Raw genomic sequence first — 9,405 nt, 5'->3', positions numbered from 1 at the left:
TGTAGACCAGGCTGGCCTCGAACTCAGAAATCCGCCTGCCTCTGCCTCCCGAGTGCTGGTATTAAAGGCGTGCGCCACCACGCCCGGCAGCAATTTCTTTACAACCTCGTCTTTTTAAACTTTGGATTAAAGTGCAATTATACCATTTCTTCCTTCAACCTTTCATGCTGTGCCCTCTTCAAATTCTGGCCTCTTTTGTCATTATCACCATTACATATAGACATCTAAATATATTAACTATTTGCTTTAGTCTGTGTGGTGTTACTTGGATGTAGATGATTTCAAGACTAACTACTTGGTACCAAATAACCAATTAAGGGGCTCATTGGGGGAGGGGGGTTGTTACACATACTATCTATCCTCCATAACTCTCAGTATTCCTTAGTTGCGTATAAGATCATCTTACAGCTTCTAGTGAACAGGGTTTGCCCTGTGGTTCTCAACGATTATTTCACTAAATTTTATCAATGTGTAAAGTGTACTTTCAGAATTATAAAAGTATTAAAACAGAGCAGACATATGCATCCCAGCTCAAAGTAGCAAAGTTTATCCTTAAGAACAAAAAACTCCTCAGGGTTTAATACTAAACCAGACTTTAAAAGGCTGCACCATTCTCTAAATTTGACAAATCTTCCTTGTATTTTTAGTCACAAGTCAGTGGAAAGTGGGTTACTCACAGGACAATACACTCAAAAATGATAGACAGTGATCAGTCAAGAAAGTACACTAAGAAAATTCAAAGATATTTGGAAATGTTAAATTATAAGTACCTAAATATGGTAAACATTAAATTGTGTCATGGAACGTTGTTAGTTTTACTCTCAGATAAATGATAGGTTGGTTTATCATCCTTTTGGTGTTTGTTTGTTTGGGGGGACAAGGTCTCAGGTAGCCCAGATTGGCCCCCAAGTAGCTATGTAGCCAAAGAGGACCTTGAGCTGATTTTCCTGTCCCCACCTCCCAAGTGCTAGATTCTCAGGTACTACCAAGCCTGGGCTCTTACTAACCTTGAAGTTGGTATGGTCAAATAGCTCTGATAAATGAATTATTTTAAATAAAGGCTACTTTTAAAAAATTTTATTTGCCGGGCGTGGTGGCGCACGCCTTTAATACCAGCACTCGAGAGGCAGAGGCAGGCGGATTTCTGAGTTCGAGGCCAGCCTGGTCTACAAAGTGAGTTCCAGGACAGCCAGGGCTATACAGAGAAACCCTGTCTCGAAAAACCAAAAAAAAAAAAAAAAAAAAATTATTTATCCTATGTATATAAGTGCTCTATCTGCATGTACCCCTGCATGCCAGAAGAGGACATTAGATCCCATAATAGATGGCTGTGAGCTACCATGTGGTTGCTGGGAATTGAATTCAGGACCTCTGAAAGAGCAGCCAGTTCTCATAGCTCAGACCCAAGCTATGAATCCACCTAACCTTTAGTTGAAACCTCAAATCCAGACAGACAGACAGACAGACAGACACACACACACACACACACTCACACACCTTTCTCTTCTTAAATTGTTTCTCAGGTATTTGTCACACACACACACTCACACTCACACACACACACACACACACACACACGCCCCTTTCTCTTCTTAAATTGTTTCTCAGGTATTTGTCACAGCAACCAAAAAACTAACAATTACAATCACAGATTAGTTTTAAAAGGGTCACTTACACAACAGCAATCAAGCAAAATGAATGATAAAACAGCAATACTGATTGGTATATTTTATGACATTCTTTATGAACTATACATTTTAAAGACAATTTCCCATTCCCCTGAGAAAAATGAGGGTGGGAGTTATAATCAGTTTGTAAAACTGTGTCATCTATACATTAAACACTCAAAATTAGCCCTTTACTCTTTGATTCATGACCAACAGTTAAAAAAAGTAAAATCTTTTGAAAAGAGAGTGAAGCAGAAAGCTTGCCATCTGCAATATAAATTTAATAGTAAAAAAAAAAAAAAAAAAGTGCCGGGCAGTGGTGGTGCAAGCCTTTTTAACCCAGCACTTGGGAGGCAGAGGCAGGCGGATTTCTGAGTTCAAGGCCAGCCTGGTCTACAGAGTGACTTCCAGGGCTTCACAAAGAAACCCTGTCTCAAAAAAAAAAAAAAGAAAAAAAAAAAAGAGTAAAAGCAGAGAAACAGGACTAACTTTAGGAGTGTGGGGAAAGATTAAGTTGATAGTGAGGGTTTTCATAGAATCTCAGGAGGAGCCAGGTGTGTGGTGGTAAATACATTTAACCCCATCAGTTGGGAGTCAGAATCAGGTAGCTCACTGCATTCCAGACCAGCCTCATTTATGTAGTGAGTTACAGACCAAACATTCTCATTATGTTGTGTATGTGAATACAATTCACATTCCAGAATGAAAATTATAAGCATACAACTTACTTCACTGTTTCTACTGTTCTTTTATTGGCTTCTGAAACATCAAACCCTGAAATGTCAAAGATTTTAATCCTGACTTATTTATTTATTTAGACATGGCCTCACTATGTAGTCCAAGTTGTCAAATAATCTTTTTTCTTTTCTTTTTCTTTCTTTTTTTTTTTTGGGGGGGGGCAATGCTGAGTACCTAGTTTAGGTCACTGTGCATGGTAGATAGGCATTCTGCCGTATCTCCAGCTACTTCAAACACACACACACACACACACACACACACACATCACTGTGTTCCAGTATTTCTTCCTTAAATGTCTTTTCTGAATGTAAAGCAAAATTTATAATTTCACAGCAGCATGTGTACATGCAGTCATATATACAAATACTGAGGCCGGGCAGTGGTGGAGCACACCTTTAATCCCAGCACTCGGGAGGCAGAGGCAGGCGAATTTCTGAGTTCGAGGCCAACCTGGTCTACAAAGTGAGTTCCAGGACAGCCAGGGATACACAGAGAAACCCTGTCTCAAAAAATCAAAACCAAACAAACAAAAAAACCCCAAATACTGTGACTGTAAAAGTATTTTTTAACTTTTAATTTCTTTTAGGTTTATTTTATATGCATGAATGACTTGCCTGCATGTATGTATGTGCACTACATGTATGCCTGACACCCACAGAGGTCAGAAGATGGCATCTGATTGCTTAAACTTGGAATTATGGGTGACTGTGAGCCACCACATTGGTACCGGGGACTGAACCCAGGTTCTCTGCAAGAACAAGAGCTCTTCACTGATCAACTATCTCTCCTGTCCCCTAAAGAGTATTTGTTTAGCCGGGTAGTGGTGGCGCACACCTTTAATCCCAGCACTTGGGAGGCAGCCACAGGCGGATTTCTAAGTTCGAGGCCAGCCTGGTTTACAGAGTGAGTTCCAGGACAGCCAGGATTACACAAGAGAAACCCTGTCTCAAAAATCAAAAAAAGAAAAAAAAAAAAAAAGAGTATTTGTTTAAACAATGGAAAGATATGTATTTTTAATGTATTTATTTGTATTAGTTTATGTGTGTGGGCTTTCCTGAATGTGTGTCACATACATGTATGTGCAGAGACCAGAATAGGGGCCTTGGAACTGGAGTCAGAACATTATAAGCCATCTGATGTGTGCGTTGGAAACTCAACCTGGTTTCTCTGCAAGAACAGCAACTGCTCTTAACTGCTGAGCTGTCTCTCTAGCCCATAATCCCAGTTTTATGAAAAGAAAAGTATTATCAGCCTTTAAAAAGCTTCAAAAGAAGCCATACATCAAAACATTAACAGTTGTTCTATTGGTGTATTTATAAGTGATATATTTAAACTTTTAAAAAATAATTTAAAACTATTTATTAAATATTGTGTGTGCATGCACATGCCAGAGTGCAAATAGAGGTCAAAGGACAACTTTAAGGGAGTTGGCTTTCACGTCTACCTTGCTGAAGAGTCCCTCTTTTTTTCAAAAAAATATTTAATTTATGTATATGAGTACACTGTAGCTCTCTTTAGACACATCAGAAAAGGGAACTGAATCACATTACAGATGGTTGTGAGCCACCATGTGGTTGCTGGGAATTGAACTCAGGACCTCTGGAAGAGCAGTCAGTGCTCTTAACCACTGAGCCATCTCTCCAGCCCTAGAGTTAGAGTCCCTCTTGTTTTTACCATGCTGCAATAATACTGCAGGTAAGGTGGCCCTCAGGTTTCTGGGGAATTCGCCGTCTCCCACCTCTCCTAAACCTCCCGTTTGACTGAGATTATAGACTTGTGACACCTCTTGGGGGTCTCTTTTGTTCTTTTAATGTGGATTGCAGAATCAAACTCAAGTCATCAATCAGACTCAGAAGGCAAGCACTTCTGGCCACTGAACCATCCTGCTGGACCTTATGATTTTTGCTTATGTTCTGTTTTCTATTTTCTATTATGTTCATTTTCTATTTCAAATGAATTTTTGTTATCTTCACATTTAGATAAAATAATATTTAGTGATTCTTACCTTAATTTTAGCATTCTTAAAGCTCCTGCCTATCTCCTACACACCTCTCCTGCAGGATTGGAACAGCCTTTGGGGGAGCTCGAAACCACTCCTAATGTCATTATAAAGTCTAGTTGTGTTCCTAAAATTTGTCATTCCTACTTACCTATAACACATGTGAGTGGAAGCCAGCCACATAACCAACCAACTTAAAATTAGGGTTTCGCAACCACAGCAACACTGACCCTTGGAGTGACTGTTTCTTATGGGAGTCTGTCTGATGCAGCCTAGGGACAGTAGATTGACAGTATCAACCTTTCCTTATGTCTGACAACCCTAAATATCCTAAGGAGAAAACTTGACCCAGTTGAGAGCCACTGCAACAAAATTTTACAAATTCCCAAATCTTTGTGTGCCTGAGAACTCTGGGTGTATCAGATCTCTATGACAAGTCTCATTGACAACATTTCCCAGTCTTACTTCAGATGATGTTAACCAACATCAACTTTTAAAAAGACGCCTTACTGTTCCCAATAAAAGTAATGTTTGGTCTGGATTCCTAGTCTTTGAACAGTTTCTTCGGTAAAATACCCTGCCTCCCTTTCTATAAATGTCTTACACAAGCCCTTCAATTCTTAGCTGTGTAGCCGATTTACCCAGGCCAGATCATCATACATCACTGCACCAAGGAAGAGTATATTACCTTGTAACCAATCTCACACCAAACTAACTTCCCTGACATCTGTTGCCCGGCACATTTCTTGAATATAGCTCACTGGATCCAGTGCTGCGCTGGACACTGGGGCAACTGAAACCTCAGTGATTGATGAATGAAGTGTCAAGACTTCCATGTAAACAAGTGCTGACTACTGAAGGTAGCTTACTCTTGAGGTGTGTTTCTCTGCACGGTGTTATTAAGTATACTCATTCCAAATACAAAATAGTGTACCCAGTTTTAAAGAATCCTGTTTCCAGCTGTTCTCTACAGTCTCGGAAAAATGAAACCATAAACCTTATTTCTATTTATCTTAGAAACATTTTTCCCCCCTCAAACACAAAAATTAATCGTGGTCAACACGAGCAGGCAATGTGGTTGGTGTGTGGATTCATTCATGTGTAGTGTACACAGAGGCGTACGCACATAAATATCTCTGAAGCTCAAGCAAATGAAACAACACTTTGAACATTAGTAAGAGCAAGGCAGAGGAGGCGGCCCTGTGGCTTTGTGGAGCAAATAACTATGTAACCCTACCTAAGATGACTTCCCCGTGCCTTTTCCCATGTCAAAATGATGATAATACTACCTATTCCAAAGCAGCACTCTTAAAACAACTCTTAGCACACAGAAAACAAAATAAGTAAGTTATTACTCGTTATGGTTTATTACAAGTCCAGCTACTATCCAAGTAAAAAGCCTCTGTGCATAAACTTCTGACTTGAAGAAGCTGATTTAATAGAGAGAAGAAAGCTGGAGAGATGGCTCAGCTCACAACCAAGAATATAAGAGAGAAGAAAAATCCTGAATAATTTTGTATAAAGTTTCTGATATTAGGTGGACTGGTGTCTCAGAGAGCTCGTTAAGTACAAAATCGGCAATAATTATAGAATTATCTCTTCCAGTTACTTTTTTTTTCCAGATCTGCCAAGAAATTGATATAGCTGTTTTCAAGGGACTTTAAAAGCCAGTACAAAACAAATCAACTCTTTGTTATCTCCATGCGTAAGCTCAGTTAAGCACCTAGGTACAATTACAGAATAACTTTTCAGAAAGCACAACGAGGTTTTAAAAGTTGCAGTCAATAATTCTTATGCGGCTATGTCAAGTTTCTGTCCTGAGAAACAAAAGCCGATCTGTCTGGGAATCAAAAATTCCTCTGAAAAATAAGGAAATGCCTCAGCCGGGCCTAGGCAGCTCTGGGGAAAACCTGTCCTCGCACAGCAATCTTCTCACGCGTCCCGTCTTTCCCCGTAGGGTGCAGATGTCGACTCCACCCGAAGATAAATAAATGACAGCAGGTTTGATCCACGCCTCTCCTGCCAGGACCCCCGAGGCCTGCAGCTCCAACCTCCAGACAACCGCTCGCCCATGGGCTCCGCGGGAGACCGGGCGCCCCACCCGCCTGCGTCCCGCCCCGACCCCGCCGCCCAGCCCCGGAAAGGCCGCTGCCGCGGGGCCTGCAGGTGGGCCCGGCCAGCTGCTCAAGAAGCCCGCCGCGCGAGCAGCAGCGAAGGTCCCAACCGGGTCCGGCCGTCACTTACCGGCGCCTCATGGTACCGCAGCGCCTGAGCTCAGCCACTGTGCTGATGAACCGCGCTCGGCAGCTCGGAGCGTCCTTCGGATCCCCAGCCGGGCCCCACTCACAGCCATTCAAACACCGCCGCGCGCAGCCCGCCGGGATAGCTACCCCGTGGGCGGCCCGCCGGGCCCCGCCCAGCTCAGACTCCGCCCCCTCGGATGCCTGCCGGAGGGGGACCAGGGTGCGGGCCGGCGGCGCCCCCTCGTGTCCACAGGTGCGTCCGACGCTTTGCCACAAGAACTGTGGCCCTGCGGGTAAGGGACAACCTACATGCACGTGGGGCAATCTGCTGTTAAAATCGTTCAGGAGAAGATGAATATTCATTTTCATTTAAACCACCAGGATATAGTGGTTAAAAGCGTGGACTCTGGAACTGTGCCACTTTGGACAAGTCACAAAACGGTGTGCTTTTGAATTCCTCATCTGTAAAATGGAAATGAGGAAAATGCATCTGCCTCAGTATTGCTGGGGATAGCAAATGGGTTAATACATACAAAATGATTTGGAGAGTATGTGGCTCCTGGTAAACACTACATAATTTCTGACTGTCTTGTTTTCTGTTACGTGTCACACTTCCAGAATCTCTTTTAACAATTTTTTTATCAACTTTATTATTTAAAAACAAAAAAACAAAAAACAAAAAATTTGCAACTCCCAGCACCCTCCCCACCCAAAACTCACAGACTGCTGCAACAGTCTTCAGACAAATGTGTATAATATAGGTCCTCTCCTCAGAAAGCAAGTTCAGTCTCCTTTGGGTGGGAACAATACTATAAGATTAGGATTGGGCCGGGCAGTGGTGGTGCACGACTTTAATCCCAGCACCTGGGAGGCAGAGGCAGGTGGATTTCTGAGTTCGAGGCCAGCCTGGTCCAGGACAGCCAGGGTTACACAGAGAAAACTAGTCTCAAAAAACAAAAAATACAAACAAAACAAACAAACAAACAAAAAGATTAGAATTGGTTCTGTCCCTGTCTTGTTTTTAGTTACTGAGGGTAATTCCTTTGACCAGAGCCTGCTCAGGTTAAGCCACTGGTCAAGGGTAGCAAAGATAAGACTAAGTTTGTCTTCTGTGGTTGCGTCCCCAGTGCAGAAGCTAAGCAAGTAGGGCATTTGATGCAACTCTTCCTTGTACATCCCATGGCTCACTTTTTTATATGCTCCTGAAAGAACTCTTAGGTCTTAAGGAAATGGCTGCTTAAATTAGGTACAACGACATGTTTAAGGATTTCCTATGCACCTAGTAGACTTGTCTCCAGGTGTTGTAGACAACAGGAAGTGGCTTGGAAAGTCAGAAAGAGCGGTATTCGCAATACACCACACTGAGTGAGGTCATGAAAGGTATATTCTAAATGATGTGGATATTCAGAGCTAAGAGGCCATTAGTTAAGTATAATGTCATATATTTGTCCTCTGCAACAACAGAGTCCTTGCTTTAATCCAAAAGAAAAAAGTAACAATGAAAACATTGAAGCAGCCAGTTATGGGAATGGGAAAATATTTCTAGACTACTTTGTGTGAGAAATGTCTTTGAGAGCTGCTCAGATGATACCAAGCACAAGCAGGCACATGCCTCCATGTGTAACCACACCCTCGAGCTCCATCTGGGTGAGCCAGTGAGAGGAACCAGGCCAGAGAGAATACTTCCTAAACACGACTTCTACCAAGTAGGTGGTGGTGTTTTAAAGTAGAAGCGTAATGCACATGAAGTCACTTTCTCTCAAGGTATTTCTTCATCATCATAAACATGAATTTCTTGATGGCCCACTATGCAATAAAGATTATCCCTGGGCCCTCTGCAGAGGAGAATAAAGAGAGAAAACAACATGTTCCTCACCCCAAGAGAGGCTGGGCGGTGTGGTAGCAAATGGCAGAGACCTGAGACTCGAAATCTGGTTTATTAAAAGAAAAATCTTATTGAAAGTAAGGCGTCCAGGTGCCTAAAAGTAAGAAGAGATCTTCAGTGTGCTCATTTATGGAACTTATTAAAATATAAACTCTCAAATTGGTTCTTCTCCAGACCCAGATTTTAAGGTTTATACCGGTAACGAGCTGCCAAGGTGTCCCGGTGTTGGGGGATGTTTTTGTGCGATGTGTATTCCAAAGCTGATTTCTGTACCCGGAGGTCTGGGGTGTAGTCCGGATTTTGATATTGTCATTATGATGAAGGATTTCCTGAATCCTTATTTTGTAAAACTTTGTTCTCCATCATCTTCTGATTGGTAAAGAGCTGATCAGCCTAAAGTTGGGGAGGAGAGTTAAGGCAAGACTTCCAATCCCCGGGAGAGGGTCCGAGGTGGAGAGTCACTAGGGAGTCTCCATTGAGAAGAAGGAGACTAGGGGAGACCAAGATGGCAGGTAACACCACGTGGCTGGGAGGTGACTGGCCAGGCTGGCATAGCCAGGTTAGAAATGCTTAGAATCCTGCCCAGCTTAGTGCCTGCAGCTTTTAATAAATGCACCAGGACTTTGTGTCATTATGTCAGAACAAAGGAGGGCGTAGAAAAACCCTGTGCTTTTACATCCTGGTTCTTGTATTTTAACATATAGAATAAAGAAAGATGTCTTGATACTGCAACTTTTGAAATACATACAAATTGTACCATTTTGATATTGAGAACACCAATATTTTTCCTATCAATAAACTGAAATTTTTTCTTGATACTCAATAAAGTTTCTTCTCCTCCCCTCCCCTCCCCTCCCCTCCCCTCCCCTCCCC

General features: G+C 42.3%; 1 protein-coding gene across 1 annotated transcript in view; it reads right to left on the bottom strand.

Moving 5' to 3' along the window:
- The window catches only part of Katnbl1 (katanin regulatory subunit B1 like 1), a 35,255-nt gene extending 28,477 nt beyond the window's left edge, over positions 1–6,778 (bottom strand). Inside the window, exon 1 of the mRNA XM_021152650.2 lies at positions 6,649–6,778. The gene's annotated coding sequence lies outside the window, so the exon portion shown is untranslated. The remainder of the gene's footprint in view (positions 1–6,648) is intronic.
- Positions 6,779–9,405: the final 2,627 nt, after the last annotated feature.

This window comes from Mus caroli, chromosome 2 (genome assembly GCF_900094665.2).
Source record: "Mus caroli chromosome 2, CAROLI_EIJ_v1.1, whole genome shotgun sequence".
NCBI lineage: Eukaryota > Metazoa > Chordata > Mammalia > Rodentia > Muridae > Mus > Mus caroli.
Note: the sequence above shows the minus strand (reverse complement) of the source record. Positions and strands in the feature narration are given on the sequence as shown.